Below are 12138 nucleotides of genomic sequence, written 5' to 3'. Positions count from 1 at the left end.
TCATAACATGGAGGAACCTGGAAGGCCTTATGCTGAGTGAAATTAGTCAGATGCAAAAGGACAAATATTGTATAAGACCACTATTATAAGATTTTGAGAAATAGTGTAAACTGAGAAGAACATATACTTTTGTGGTTACGAGGGGGGGAGGGAGGGTGGGAGAGGGTTTTTTACTGATTAATTAGTAAATAAGAACTACTTTAGGTGAAAGGAAGGACAATACTCAATACACGGAAGGTCAGCTCAACTGGACTGGACCAAAAGCAAAGAAGTTTCTGGGATAAACTGAATGCTTCAAAGGTCAGCGGAGCAAGGGCGGGGGTTTGGGGACTATGGCTTAAGGGGACCTCTAAGACAATTGGCAAAATAATTCTATTATGAAAACATTCTGCATCCCACTTTGAACTGTGGCATCTGGGGTCTTAAATGCTAACAAGTGGCCATCTAAGATGCATCACTTAGTCTCAACCCACCTGGATCAAAGGAGAATGAAGAACACCAAGGTCACACGATAACTATGAGCGCAAGAGACTGAAAGGGCCACATGAATTAGAGACTTACATCATCCTGAGACCAGAAGAACTAGATGGTGCCCGGCCACAACCAATGACTGCCCTGACAGGGAGCACAACAGAGAACCCCTGAGGGAGCAGGAGAACAGTGGGATGCAGACTCCAAATTCTCATAAAAAGACCAGACTTAATGGTCTGACTGAGACTAGAGGAATCCCAGCAGTCATGGTCCCCAAACCTTCCGTTGGCCCAGGACAGGAACCATTCCCGAAGACAACTCATCAGACATGGCAGGTACTGGACAATGGGTTGGAGAGAGATGCTGATGAAGAGTGAGCTACTTGTATCAGGTGGACACTTGAGACTGTGTTGGCATCTCCTGTCTGGAGGGGAGATAGGAGGGTAGAGAGGGTTAGGAACTGGCAAAATTGTCACGAAAGGAGAGACTGGAAGGAGGGAGCGGGCTGACTCATTGGGGGAGATTAAGTGGGAGTATGGAGTAAGGTGTATATAAGCTTATATGTGACAGACTGACTTGATTTGTAAACGTTCACTTAAAGCTCAATAAAAATTATTAAAAAAAAAAGAAGGCATTGGCAAGGTCAGTAGCTGCATACCAGTACCAGGAGATGTATTAGCTTGCTCAAAAAATGAAACCACATTGGGAACAGTAGCTACAATAGGAGTCACCACCTGGTTAAGTTTACGATAACCCACTGTCATTTATGATTTTTGCACAGGCCAAATAGGGAAGCAGAATGGGGATGTATAAGAGTCACCACCCCTGCATCTTTCAAGTCCTTAATGGTGGCAGTAATCTCTGCAATCCCTCTAGGAATGTGTTATTGCTTTCAGTTTACTATTTTCCAAGGTAGAGGCAGTTCTAATGGCTTTCACTTGGCTTTTCCTACCATAGTAGCCCTTACTCCACATGTTAGGGATCCAATGTGGGTGTTCTGCCAGTTGCTGAGTATGTCTATTCCAATTAGACATCCTGGAATTGGGGAAGTCACTATAGGATGGGTTCAGAGGCCCACTGGGCCCACTGTGATATGGACCGAAGCTAAGACTCCATTAATAACCTGACCTCCACATACCCCTACTCTGACTGGTGATATTTTTGGTTTCCTGTAATTAGTGTCAGCTCAGAGCTAGTGTCCAGTAGTCCCCGATAAGTCTGATTATTTCTTTTTCCCCAGTGAACACTCACACTCATAAAAGGCCGTAGATCCCTTTGGATAAAACTGGCAAAAAGAATAACTGTATAAATTTTTGGCAGTGTAGTGCGGTCCTCCTTCAAGAGGATCCAGCCTCCCCTTCATTCAAGGGATTTTGGGTCTGTAAACTGGCTCAAGTCTGAGAACTGATTGATAGGTTGTGACTCCCTATTCTGGTGTTCCACTTGCTGTTCACTTGACCTAGAATTCCTCCGCATCTACAGATCAAGTAAATAGTAGATTTCCCACCTATTTCACTCGTAAGGACACCATGACTAAGTAATCAACACCGCAAGTCCATACAAGTCAGACTACTCTGATTACTGCTTTGACTCTGTTGTCCATCATAGTAACCATGTTCACCTTGTCTTTGTTGATTAAGTGCCACCACTTGGCCCCTACCACCCCAAGATCCAATCAGCCCCATTGTAGTTAGGTGTCTTAATTCAGTTAGGGCAGTTCCCACTGTCAAATCTGACTTACATAAAATAGCAATCACAGCAGTCTCCAAGGATACTGGGGCACCCTTCACAAATTTGTTCCTCAATGTTGTGGTAAAAGGTGTCTCCTCTGGGCACTCCACAAATGGGTCTGTGGGTCCAATCTGATCTATCAACTCTAACATGCCAATTTCCCTAAGTCTTTGGATACCTTCCTCTACAGTATACCAAAGCAGGACTGCCAATTCAGCTTGATTTAGCATAGGCCACTGCTCAATCCATGCATCAGTGAATCAACCAAATAAACTCTTGGATCCTTTTCCAACCTTTCAAACTGAAACATAGAAGTAAGAATTTGTGCTTAGTAAGCCCATATCAGTAAACTCACACTGATGCAACTTTATGTTCTTGCACAATTTTCCCATGCTTTAACTGTTTTTCCTACACATATTCCCCAGGTTTCTGTTTATACACATTTTAAAAAAAAAAAAAAAGTTCTTTTGGAGTGTAATGTACCTCCACATGAATCACACTTTGTACTTCACCTCTTGGGGTTCACTGGGACTTATGTCTACTTACAGGTCTGGAAGTAAAAATGGGGGTGGGTTGTGGGGACATTCAGCATTGTCTTGTAAGGCATCTGCCCCGGGCATTGCCCCAGGCATCACCCCAGGCAATACCTCAGACATAGATTCTTCAGACACAGCTGTGTTCATCTCATCAGATGGGAGTGGAGGGGTTAATGGTTTTACTGGGGAGGCTGGCTTAGCAGACAGAGATGGAGTAATCTCTTCAGGTGGGAGTAAGGGGGCTGGTTCTGTTGGCAGGATTGATTCAATAGAATTTAGGGTCTCAGTGTCCCCAGCTTCCTGATTATCTGCCCGTATGTCCCCATCCCAAGTTTCAGGATCCCATTTCTTTCCAATACATGCCCTCACTTTAACTTCAGACACCATTTCAGGTTGGGAATTCAACTGGCATTGTAATTCAGCCACTCTACAATAAGACTCTGCGTGTGGTTTTTGGCAATATTAGCCCTGTTGCTACAAAAAATAAGACTTTCTTTCAAAGCACAAGTTGCAACTTTTAGGTCTCATATGTGGTGCTTGAGCTGTGACTCTGAAGCCTTGAGCTCATCTGTTTCTTTCACCACTTTGTCTAGTGAAAGTAGGACCAACCACCCAGCTTTCTTATACGTCTTAGTCTGATAAAATTGTAGAAAAGTATCAAATATGCAATCACCCAGAGCCTTGTCTCTCACAAACTTTTGATCCAATGGTGGTAATATTTTTCATACTTCTATTTCCACCTCATCCCATGGATTATTAGTGGAAATAGAATCATTAGCACCTTTAAACAGATTTGAGAACCAATTCAGAAAATTCATCCTTATGATTTTGCTCCTCTAGAACCACTCTCAGTACCAAATGTCTTAAACTGGGATCTCTAAAGGAGCAAAACAAGTGAAGCGTATATATGAACACATAGTTCCCCCCCCCCCCAAGGGAATGGCTCACACAGTTGTGGGAGAATAGCAAGTCCCAAATTGGTAGGTCAGGCATCAGTCAGGCTGGAGGCTTCTCCTGACTCATGTGGTTGCAGGGGCTGACAAACCCAAAATTGGTAGGTCAGATGGTAGGCTGCTGGCTCACATACCAAGAACTGGAGGTCAGAGGATGATGAGTCAGATGCAGGATTGAGAGACAGCTTTCCTGTAACATGCATATATATCGGATGCAGGTCACACCCCCAAGGAAACTCCCATTTCAATTGACTGGCTGCTTATCTCAGATCACAAAATGGAGGATGATTATATAATGTCTTCCAAATCATTGAGAGTCATGGCCTGGCCATGTTGACACATAACCTTAACCATCAGAGTAGGACAACATGTAAACCACACCATAACTGTAGGACAAAGCTCCAAATCTGTGTAGTTCTCAAAGGTTGTACCCAAATACTAGATTGCCAGGAGGCCATTAGAAAAAGGGCACCAATAACTAATATGGATTGTTCCGTAAACATCATGTCCTTCTGATCAGAGCCTGAACACAAGTTAGCAGATGGAAAGTAGCCATTATTACTTATAGGAATCAGACAGCAGACAACCAGAAAAGTTCCATCACGAGCTGTTTGGGCAGAGATGACAGAGATGAGTCAGATGCAAGATCGCGAGAGAGAGGTTTGCCAGAACATGTATATATATTGGATGCAGGTCACACCCCACCTTGTGCCACGGGTGAGGAGCTTAAATAGGACACTGCTTACTGCCAGTCTCCCCCTGCCCAGGTAGGTCCACTTAGGTAGACTGTAAATTTACACTATGTGTGCCCCACCTGCACCACAGCTGAAGAGACTCAGAAAACTTCCTCTCCCAGCTATTTCATACCCCCAACCTAAGTGACTAATCGTATCTTTTTAACCCTGCGTCATGCTCCCCTGGCTTCCAGAGGAGGGAGGAGTGGTTAGGCCAGAACCGTCCGGTTTTAATATTGCTAACAAACGTCAGGCCTCAGTGGAGGTGGTGGTTTGTTCTGAGGCCTAAAGATGCCAGCATAAAGAGGAAGGGAGCAAACCATGGCTGCCTAGCTTGTTCAAAGGACTTGCTCATCACAATATGCATATGAAAGAAGCCAGACACAAGATAGTACTTGTTATATGATTTCTTTGTGTAAAGTTCTCCTACAATTCAAACTAATATAGGAATAGCAATCAGAACCGCGGACCCCTATGGGGATGATGTATATAGGGTACTTACTGGGGAGATTGACATGTTCTATATTTTGATTGGGATGCTATTTATATGAGGTATACATTTGTCAAAATTTGTTGAATTATACATTTAAGATTTGTGCATTTCACTGTAGATAAATTTTATCTCAACAGATAAAGTTTTTAAAAATATAAAATACAGTAACTCATTAGTCAAAAGTCATTGCTAAAAATGGCATTACGTGGTGCCAGTTAGGAATGTAACATACGAGTTCTCAGGGATAGAATATTATTGAAGAATTTTGTGATATCTGAAAGCCTAGAGCTTACTATTTGGTGGGAAGACATAGCACAATCTTGTCTGATGCTTGTAAATGAAATTTTGTGTCCTTACATTTTATTCTGGACACCAGTACATAAGCATTGAGAAAGGGCAATCTACCTTTTTCCAAACTTCATTACCAGGTTATTTGAGATGAGAGGTATAGGTCTAGAATTCAAGGTACTTGTCTAACAGGAGGCATAAGGAAGAGAGCATGAAAATACTTAAAACAGATGGTCTATGTATTTTATATTTTCTGATAACTAAGTCTGAATTTTCCTAGGAAATATAAAGCATATTTCAATTTTCTGAGTTTTATATGTTTTCAGGTAGTATCCATTTATCTTTTTTTTTATCCATTTATCTTAGCATTTCCATTAAGTAAATAGGAATATATATTTTAATTTGTTTTACAGATAGAAATATGGAAGCGAAAATAAATTCATAACTACTTGATGCCAGTGTGACTAATTTAAAGGGGAACATTTCTAGAAGTCAGTAACCTAGTTGTCTTAATTGTTCAATATTAACCAAACCAAAACCAAATCTGTTGCTGTCAGGTTGATTCCAACTCATAGTGACCCTATAGGACAGAGTAGAACAGCCCCGTAGGGTTTCTAGGGCAGCTGGTGAATTCAAACTGGCATCCTTTTGATTAGCAGCCAAGTTTTTAACTACTGCACCACATTAGACAACATATTCATATTTTTCAATCAATTGATCATTTTTAAGAATTTTCACCACAATCTGATCTCCCAATGCTAAATGATCAGGCAGTTATAAGAGTATATTTAATTTTATGTTGAAATATGCCACTCTCCCACAAATGCAACCCACAAAAACTTTACTTACTTGAGGCTTTCAAGGTTTTTTGTTTTGTTTTTTTATTTAATCTGGTTATACAGCTCACTCCAAGAAAACATGGAGTTTACTCACTTTTTTTATATTTATCTTTTTCCCTCACACAAAAGTTCTCAATCTTGTTATGGTCACAAAAATTTTTGAAAATCGGCTGAAAACTGCTATGGGTACTGTCTTCAGAAAAAACAAAAATGAACATATGTTTATTTATATAATATTTTGCAAGCAATTTCCAGAGGTTAATGAATTTGCAATTAAGAAACCTTGCTTTAAAAGAATCATGTTTGAAACTTACAGTAATTCTTTTAACTACTAATTAAACTATATATTATTCAATATAAGAGTGATTCGCAACTATGAGTATGAGAAACTCCTTTCTAGATTTACATTTAAAATCTCCGTTTGATAGAGGGTATACATTGAGAATCTGTTGATTAAAAAATGCATAATAGAAAAAGTTTACCATGATTTCACTTTAGCTTTAAATTAATGTAATTACAACATCAGCTATTTTAAAAAATAATGGTCCACAAATGTGTAACACAGATCATTCAGTCTGGTGACAATATTTGGTGTACAGGCGGATTTGCAGACACTTGGTAATAATAATTTCAAGAACCCCACTCCCACCGCAGTTCAAAGGCTTGAAACCAACTGATCGGGAAAAGCAGAAATAAAGAGTACCTGAGAGAAAGTATTTTTTAATTTAAATTCAGAAGAAAACTCTCTGACTGAGAAAGAGAGAGAGAGGGAGGGTGAGAACCTTACTGTAATACAACCCTTGTAATTATATTGCACTATTTTGGGTTTTTTTTTTTTAATTCTTTTAAAATAGCCTTAGTTTGTTTCAATATGTTATTTGCATTTTGTTTCTGAAAGATTTCTTAACAGCAAATTGTTTCCATTTTCATTTATAACCTGTGGTGACACAGAGTGAAACAGGTTCTATAAATTACCACTGAAAGCGGTGAGCCAACAATTTGGCAGAACAAAGCCCCGAGGATACGACAAGCAAGAAGGGAATACAGAGTTTGCAGTTGTAGACTAAAATTGAAGAAGAAAAACATTTGAATTGCAAACACCATATTAAAAGTGGACGCTGCTCATGACTGCTTTATGCAATAGTTTTGCAAGCCTGTGGTGAGAAATAAAAAATTGGTTGTTCTGTTTAGTGCCATCGAATACTTGGACTACTTTTGCTATCCTCAAGTTGTGAGGTGTTCTTCACCGGAATTATACATTAAGGTCATTTACCCTTGATTGCTTAGAGCTAGTAAGTATGTTTAAGGAGCTTTAAAGGTTTACTTTGGGCAGAGCTATGATCAGATAACTTAATAAAGGCACTTTGTGAAGGACCACGATTAAGTTTTCTGTGTTTGTAGCCATTTTGTCACGGAGTCAAAGTTAACTTCTTTAATTTTCTTTGCCACAGAGGAACCCAGACATGCTCTATTTGCAAATTGACTGCATGAAACGAAAAGCGCAGAAATTCTAAAGCTGCTGGCTTGGATAAAATGAGAATGTAATTAAAAAGAAAAAGGTTAGTAAAAGAACATGCTGGGAATTGAAAATGAAAATCTGAAATGATGTCCCGGCCTGCCCATAAGGTCTTCTTCAGAGTGTGGAAAGCCATCTAGAATGCTTTACTTGTCCCAGAGTCTATATTCTTTCAAAGCTATTGCCTATTTCTGTATTTTCTATTTTCAACAATCTATGCAAATAATCAAAGTTGTTCACATTAAGAATCTTTGCTGTATTACTCTGATGCTAATAACTACCTTAAATTATTCGTTCATAAAAATTATTCTTAATGCTATCGTATATCTTTCCTTTAATTTTAAACCCCTCGCCACTATCTCCTTTGCCAACATCTTGCAATTCCCATCAAACACATTACCAATACCTTCAGGAACATTCCAGCCTCATATTTTAAGCTAATTGATTCTTTGAAATATAAGTGTACTTAAAAAGAAAGAAAACAATTAGGTCTTTTCGGCTTTGTCTCTCTGTATAGCACTAGTATACAAACCACAGAAGATTTTTAAACATGTTTCATAGGAATCATTGACTTAGAACAGAAGGAGACCTTCAGAGTCATCTAGTGAAACACATACTCATTTTATAAATAAAAAAGCTTTGGCCCAGGAAACTGTATGTTTTACTGAGGGTGACTCAGTTAGTGGCAGAGCCAGTACCAGACAGTCCCCAAGTCCATAAACCAAAAGCCTCGATGATGCTAAGTGTATGTACTGGAATCTAAATCCTCCTAATTGATAACTCATCTATTTTCATCCATTTTCTTTGTATCTCTACAATGACTGCCCTGGTTTAGGTTTTCATCTCTAGGATTGCTCTAAAATCTCATCCTTCTAAAATATTTATCTAATATTCAAATACTACGGTAATCTTTTTAAGAGTCAGCTTTGACAATGCCAGCCCTACTTTTCTCTAGGCCACATTAGAAAATTATGGAAACAAAAAATCCCATCAAATATGAAGTCTGGAATCTGATAATTTATACACACACACACACACACACACACACATTGGGAATAAATTAGGTCAGCTTCATTGACTGAACAGATAAAGACATAAGAGGGAAAAGAGGTTCCACATGGAAGAAAAGGTAACTTTGATATTTTGTCATTAAATCAGGCTTTCAGAGTTAGAAGGGATCTACACATTAGCTAGTCCAACATTTCCCAAAGAATGTTTCTTGGAACTTTAGAAGCACAGGATAGTAGTATTAATAGTTCTGTAGCCAAGTGGATTTAGGAAGCTGCAGTTATACCAAGTCAAACTGATTTATTTCCTGTACAGGTTCACATGCTAACATGCTTAATGACACTCCAAGACAGAAAAATTATAGCCAATAAGTCCGAAATTTATTTGACCAAGAAACTCTTTTTCAAGGAATCCTATAGAATTCATGCTTTGAGAGATATCATTTGGGGAAATCCTGATTAGACCAATCTGACAAATTGTAATCTAGTTGGTGTCAGAGTCAGAAAAAGAACCAAGTCTCCTTATTTTCAATCTAGTGTTTTTTTTTAATAGGAAAGTTTTTGTTTGTCTTAGGCCCACATGTTTGCAGAAGACTCATTTAAGCTACCTCAAATAAAAAGAAAATTGTGAGGGGACAGAGAAAAGCAAGGAGCCTTATCCAGGGTGGGCTGATCTCAAGACTCAAGAAAAGCTATTGCTTAAAAAGGCATAGTAATTGACATCTCTAGCACAAAACTCAAACTTAAGGCTTTGTTTCTTAGTTGAATTTGAATAGGCAGTGTAGAATTCATTGCATGAATAAAGATGAAACATTAAAAGTACTTAAGTTGAAAAACATTCTGCATCCCACTTTGGAAAGTGGCATCTGGGGTCTTAAATGCTAGCAAGTGGCCATCTAAGATGCATCAATTGGTCTCAACCCACGTGGAGCAAAGGAGAATGAAGAATACCAAAGACGCAAGGTAACTATGAGCCCAAGAGACAGGAAGGGCCACATAAACCAGAGACTGCATCAGCCTGAGACCAGAAGAGCTTGATGGTGCCCGGCTACAACCAATGACTGCCCTGACAAGGAACACAATAGAGAACCCCTGAGGGAGCAGGAGAGCAATGGCATAAAAGAAAGATGCAGACCCCAAATTCTCATAAAAAGACCAGACTTAATGGTCTGACTGAGACTGGAAGAACCACAGAGGTCATTGTCCCCAGACTTTCTGTTAACCCAAGACAGGAACCATTCCCAAAGCCAACTCTTCAGATAGTGATTGGACTGGACTATGGGATAGAAAATGATTCTGGTAAAGAGTGAGCTTCTTGGATCACGTTGACACATGAGACTATGTGGGAAGCTCCTGTCTGGAGGGGAAATGAGAGGGCAGAGGGGGTCAGAAGCTGGCCAAATGGACACAAAAATAGACAGTGGAGGGAAGTTGTGTGCTGTCGCATTACGGGCAGAACTAGGAGTATATGATAAGGTGTATATAAATTTTTGTATGAGAGACTGACTTGATTTGTAAACTTTCACTTAAAGTGCAATAAAAAAATTTTAAAAGTGCTTAAGTTGATCTTTAAGTAAAATCACATTCAGAAACTCTCCTGAGCCCACATGAACCATGGCCTCTTCTAACCTGAGACCAGAAGAACTGATGGCACCCAGCTACCACTGCTGATCATTCTGATCAGTGACACAATAGAAGGTCCTGGAGAGAATGGGAGAAAAATGTAGAACAAAACTCAAATTCATTTAAAAAAAAAGTCCACACCTATTGAACCAATAGAGAGTAGAGGGACCTCCAAGACTATCTCCCTAAGAAACCCTTTGAAGTTGGCACTGAAGACACTCCTGGAAGTCACCTTTTAGCCAAATAATAGATTGGCTTACAAAATAAACAACATCACCCGTGAGTAATGTGTCGCTTAAACACTCAATTATACAAGACCAAATGGGCAACACTTACCCAAAAGATGAAAAAGAGAGGAGAAGAAGGAAGCTAGATCAATGGAAACAGAATGGAAATAAGGAGAATGTTGACACATTGTGAAAATTGTAAACAATGCCATGGAACAATCTGTATAAAAATTGTTGAATAAGAGTCTAATTTGCTGTGTAAAATGTCACATAAAACACAATAAGATATTAAAAAAAAAAGGAAGAAATTCTCATGACATATACTCAGGGAACTTTTTAAAAGTATGTTTAAAAATTTGCAGTGATCAAAACAGGTAAATTTGAGCAGCAATAAGAATAGTAACGTTATTTGATTGAAAACTTTAAATATGCCTAACCCAGTGAGTTCCTAACAATATACAAGCAAAAAAAATCTTAGGTTATTTTTTTTGTTGTTGTGTGCCATTGAGTCAATTCCAACTCATAGCAACCGCCCCATGAAAAAAAACTGCCATTTATTAGTACAAAAGACAATTGTGTAGACTGCTTTATTCTAATAGATTCTATTTTCTGTTTCATATGTTACTTTGAATCTTTATAACAAAATTTAAAATCACACATCAAAAAATTTAATAGAATGAATACTACTCTTTATCTATTTCCCAGGTTAACTGTAGTCCATGATACTATTCCTTCTGTTGAATTCACTGTTCATATAGTGTGTACATTATCTGAAGCTCAATAACATGGATTTACTTACCACCCATTTCATGAATGTACGTATCCCCTAGTCTATTATATTGCAAATATTCCAAGGATAAATTACTTGGAAAACCCCCTATGTCCTAAATCCTTATTGAATAAATGAAAGAGAAAAATTATTGTATATTTTAAAAAATACAAGATTTTCATTCTACATGAATAGTCTTTAAATACTTTTTCATTAAGTTTAAAATGTTAGTCCTGGAACCCCCAAAATTTATGGCCCCCAGACACTCTTTTAACTCAGAACTGAAGTCACTCTAGAAGTTCACTCTTCAGCCAAAGATTAGGAGGCCTAGAAAATAAAACAACACTTTGCATTGGGCAAATCTGTTGCAAAAGAACTCTTCAAAGTGTTAAAAAACAAAGATGTCACTTTAAGGACTAAGGTACGCCTGACCTAAGCCAAGGCAATCACCTCCTATATATGCATGCAAAAGCTGGACAATGAATAAGGAAGACTGGAGAATTGATGCCTTTGAATTATGGTGTTGGCAAAGAATATTGAATATATCATGGACTGCCAGAAGAACAAACAAATTTGTCTTGGAAGAAGTACAGCCAGAATGCTCATTAGAGGCAAAGATAGAGAGACTTCATCTCACACACTTTGGATATGTTATCAGGAGGGACCAGTCCATGGAGAAGGACATCATGCTTGGTAGAGCATAAGGTCAGCAAAACACAGAAAGATCCTCAATGAAATGGACTAACACAGTGGTTGCAATGGGCTCAAACATAACGATTATGAGAATGGTGCAGGATCGGGCAGTGTTTTGCTCTGTTGTACATAGGGTCACTATGAATTGGAACCAACTTGAAAGCATCTAACAACAACATAAAACAAACAACAACACATGAGAGGAACATGCTTCTTAGTTTAATCAAGTATAGGAGACCAAATGGGCAACACCTGCCC

The sequence above is a fragment of the Loxodonta africana genome, chromosome 10, assembly GCF_030014295.1.
Source record: "Loxodonta africana isolate mLoxAfr1 chromosome 10, mLoxAfr1.hap2, whole genome shotgun sequence".
Classification (NCBI taxonomy): Eukaryota; Metazoa; Chordata; class Mammalia; order Proboscidea; family Elephantidae; genus Loxodonta; species Loxodonta africana.
Note: the sequence above shows the minus strand (reverse complement) of the source record.